Raw genomic sequence first — 4,839 nt, 5'->3', positions numbered from 1 at the left:
CGGCCGCCGCGGCCGGGAGCGGGACTGGGCAGTGGGGGTGGCCGGACAAGGGGCGGCCCAGGCTCCCCCCGCAGGCAGGACCCCCACCCCGCCTACCCTCGCCCGCCCCCAGCGCCCTCCCTCCCGGCCCGCGCCCCGCCCCTCCCAGCGCCCCGCCCCCGCCCCGGCTCGCCCGGCCCCTCGCGGCAGCCTAGCTGCCCCGCCTCTCCCTCCCCGGGCTCGAAAATAAATTAGCCACCCGGGGGAAAAAGAGCAAATGACCCTCGGTGCGAGAGTGTCCTTGCGCCACTCTCAGGCCGCTCGCCCGCTCCCGCCTCCCCTGCCGTCGGAGCGGGAAGTTGCGCTGGGGGTGGAGGCCGGCCTGGAGGCGGGGAGACCAGGGAGGCCGGACGGGCGCGGAGGCCAGGACAGAGCTCTTGGCTGCCCTGAGTGGCCGCTGGCTGTGAGCCGCTTCCTGGGTCGAAGGGCAAAGGGGAAGGCAGCTGGCCGGACCCGCCCCGTCCGCTGCCTGGCCAAGACCACCTCTCCTAGGACGCCTGTGGACTCTGGCCTACGTCCCTGCCCTGGGCGCGCAGAGCAACTACAGAGTGCAGGATGCCCTGGCAGGTCGCAGAGCCAGGCGAGGGCACTGTCTCTGCACAGGTGCCACAGAACGGTGTGTGTGTGCGCGCGCGCGCGCGCGAGCCTGCACTATCGAAGCAGAGGACTCTGTGGTGGGACAATCACACTGGAGAGCATGCCTAAAAAGGCTACGGTCACCCTAGACCCACGGCACCTATGGATAAGGAAACCCATCCACCTAGTAGGCTTACGGGTGACCAGTGGAATTTGCGCTGAGGCGCTCCCAGTCTAGAGTAGGCACCGTTTGCTTTGGTGGTGATAAAGGCCAAGACTCCCTCAGCCTTTGGAGGCCATGGCACAGGCGCGACGCATATGGTGGAGGTTCTGGAGGAGCTCGGAGCCTCAAGAGGTTCTGTGACCAGCATTTCCCACCCGTAGGTCGTGCTTCAGGGCTCTGCCGCCACCCATTCTAGGACTTCCTTTTCCTTCCGGGTGGCAGTTCGGCAAGAGCATTCGTAGGACAAGACTCACGCTGGAGGGGCTTCCTCTAACCTGCAGAACAGGCCTCTGACCTCCAGGTCTGGCAGAATTCTAAAGACTGTCTCTTCACTTGTGCTTACGTTTCCGGAGACTCGAGGATCCCACAGACCCAGGCCGCTCTGTAGATGCCAGAGAAAGGGAATGCACAGGCCGCCAATCACCTCCCCCCCCCCCGAAGTCTAAATATGGAAAGAAGACAAGCAGCCAATAAAGTTCTGAAATTCATCAAGACCCGGGGCTTTTCCGGCCCCAGAATTTTCCTGTTTATATCCCACCTTCCCGTTCTTACCCACCCACACACCCCGACACAAATCAGGGATGCGCCAAGACTCAGGAATGCTGGTCTAGGTCCCCAGCATCATAATCATAGAGGCAGGGTGCAAACGACTATAGTTGCCATCTTAGCAGGACCGGGGTGGGGTGGGGGGGCGGGGTAGGCTGTGACAAAACAAGAAACTGCTTAAATGTGTTCTTTCTTCACTGTTAGGACACCTGAGGCCAGAGAGAAGAGACTTGCTTGGGAGCAGTCAGAAATGCCTAATCTAGAGCCCCTGCACCCCCATTCTCTATACCCCCAGCCCTTTTGGACTCGCTTGAGGGTCAGCGACCACAGGAGCCAAGCAGGGATATCTCTGTCGTCCAGAATTGTGCCAGGATGCCAAGGCTGGCCTCGCCGACGGGTGGCCCTGGGACCAGACTACACCAGGTTCTAGGATGAGATGGTGCCCTTCTGAGGCACCCAGCTCCGCCTAGAGACAAAAGCCTTCCAGTGCCAGGGTCTCAGGAGAGCTTCCTCGTGCCTCACTGGGATGCTTCAGGAGGCTCCACAGGCCAGCCCAGCAACTTGGCAGGATCAGATAGATGGCTTTGATTCTCAGGTGGCCATGGTTCACAGTAAGGGCTTAGTTAGCAGGTAAGGGGAGTCTGGTCATGTGCAGCCTTCACTTACATCCTGTCCCGTGCCCAGGCAATGACGTATCGCTCTACTTCTCTGAGCTCATTAAGGTCCTGTTAATACATCACCTCGAAGCTGACACTCACTCAGTCCTGGCAAATGGCCTTTCATTATGTCTCCATCTTTGGCCCGTCTGGGGGGCTAATCTCTGAGGGCTCCTGCTTGACCCCTCTCCTATCTGCCCTCAGGCAAGGGATCTGTGCCCTGCATGGCCCCTTCCGAGGTCACTGGGAGCCTCCCAGGGCAGGTCAAGTGCCCACAATGGATTGGATAATAATAGTGATAACGATGGCTAATGCATCGCTCTTCCAGACCTGCCACCCTCTGCGGCCATTTGGTTTCTATCACTTCCGGCATGGAGCACCCACTGCCACCCAGCCCGGGAGCAGGGGCTACACTTGGTGTGAGGCAACTGCATGCCAGCAACTGCATGTGAGTCCGTGTGCATGTGTGGGAGAGCATGTGTATGTAGGAGCCGGTAGGTACATCTTGGCCCTGAGATGGGCGTCAAGTGCTTTCCAAAACCACGCTGAATGCCTCTGCCCTCCAACTGGAAGGCTTTAGAGGGAGGGAGGAGGGCTCAGGGGAGGCAGGAGGAGCCAGACCCAGAGAAGGCAGGAGGAGCAGGTGGGGTGAGGAAAGGAAGAAAAGGGCCCCAGGGAAGGATGGGTGGACGGAGGAAGCAGAAATGGAGAGGAAAGGGTGGGAGCTCTCTCCATGGTCTTCTGCTGGCCCCTCAGGAGTCTCTGTGGGTAGGAGAGGAAGGAAGCGTGTCCTGCTGAGAGGACAGGGAGTGTGCCCAGAGGACACCACACCCCACCAGCTGCTGCCCAAACTTGAGGCTGGTTGGGCTCGGGCTGCTCTGGCTACAAATGCAGGTGCCAGCCTTTTGGAATTCCGGGTTCAGCCATCAAGACCCAGCTGCCTAAGTCTCCTTCATTGCCAAAGCCCTCCTACCCATGCCCCACCCCCCAAGACCCTCCCAGCCGAACCTTACCCTGCTGCTTTTTTAAAACTTATACCAGTGCCCCCCACCTCTGCCTCCTGCTTCAGGCTGGGTCTGGGTCAGCACCCCCTCAGCCAGCCTGAGAGTCTCTGGGAACCTCTGGGGATTAGAGAATGCACCCTTTCCTTTCGGATAACATCTACGTCAGGCCGTTGGAGAAGAGTCTCTATTTCACCTCCACATGCCTAACTCAGGGGGACCCTAGCACCCCACACTCAGAATCCTCATTTTACTCAGTACTGCTGTTGCTATGGGATCAGAGCCCCCCAACCCTGCAGCACAACTTTTGCACCAGCAGCTTGAATTGACCCCGCTTTGTGTCTCTAGTCCCACAGAACTTAGTAACAGCCCCACTGCTTACACTCTTCCACACATTATTTCCAATTCAACCTTCAGAACTCAACTCAGTCGAGCTTGTGAAACCTGGCGGTCAGTAACTCCAAACCAGCCCACCTCTAAGGTCCTTTCCAAGAAGGTTCTACATATTGAGTCGGATCTCTGCTTTTTGAGCGTCCCTCTTACTCTCCCACCCCTACCTCCCATCCCCACGCCCTCTACCCCCTGCCCCCACCCCACCCCCCCCACCCCTGTCCATTCTAAGGCAGGACCCACCCCTGCAGGACCCACACCCTCTTAACATGCCAGTTCCTGGAGACCCACAGGAAGTCTCTCCTCTCTTACAAAGTTTACAAACCCAGGACAGGGTGTGGAATTAGAAAACCAGTTTGTAGAGAAGGTCTCTTGCCCCTGCTTTGCCCTCTGGGGCTGGGCCTGATCGGAAAGTCTCAGTACATCTGGTTGTACTTAAGCCAACGGGTGGGTAACGTAGTGGACTGCGCCTCCTGATCAGCCTCCTCCCTTCTAACCCAGCCCTCCACTCCCTCCTCCAGCCTCAGTGGGGAGGGGCTTAGCAAAGCCCAAGAGGTCGAACCTAACCCTACCGGAGCTGTGGTGCCTTGGTGCTGTGGTTCTGAGGTGCCGTGGGACTGTGGGACCGTGGGACCATGGTGCCAATGAGCCATGGGCCGTGAGATCCCGGAGCTGTGGGACCGTGGGGCCGTGGTGCTGTGGGACTGTGCTCGCTGGGCCGCAACTGAGCTACCTCCAGGCCCGTATGCGTTGCCCACTTGGACCAGCTCTAGCCCCGTTCACATCTGGGATAGTACAACGCCAAGAAAACAGCTGGTCCTGAAACGACTCGAGCTGTCAGTCATTTTCCAGAAGACTTTGCAAAATATTAAAGGGTATCAGAAAAGAGCTTCAATAGGTAGTGTATGCCTGTAATCCCAGCTACCCCAGAGACAGAGGCAGAAGGATTGCTTAAGTCCTGGAGCTTCAGTCCAGCCTGAGCAGCATAGTGAGACCTTCTCACAAAAAATAAGAGAGGGTCTTGGGAAAATAAAGAACAGAGTGGACCGACCAAGATGGGCCTCAAAAGACTCCAGATCCTAGTAGACAGCCCCTACTGGTGCCCAAGAGTACTCGGCTCTGAGACTGGAGACTTAGAAGACCCCAGCACGCTCAGAGAAGTAGGTACAGCAAAGTGGGGAACAGGCAGTACAAGAAGCCAGATAGATCCGTGCATGTCTATAACCCCAACAGCAGAGGCAGAGGTAGGAGGATCACTGCAAGTTCAGGCCAGTCTGATATACATAGATAGGTCTACAAGGGGAGATACTCTCTCAAAGAAACCGTAGCCGTGCAGCTACAGTTTAAAGACTAGGACTTGGGGTGCAGCGAAGTTTGCCACCCTCCTCACCTGGAAAGGGGTGGTAGT

The sequence above is a fragment of the Rattus rattus genome, chromosome 1 (genome assembly GCF_011064425.1).
Source record: "Rattus rattus isolate New Zealand chromosome 1, Rrattus_CSIRO_v1, whole genome shotgun sequence".
Classification (NCBI taxonomy): domain Eukaryota; kingdom Metazoa; phylum Chordata; class Mammalia; order Rodentia; family Muridae; genus Rattus; species Rattus rattus.
Note: the sequence above shows the minus strand (reverse complement) of the source record.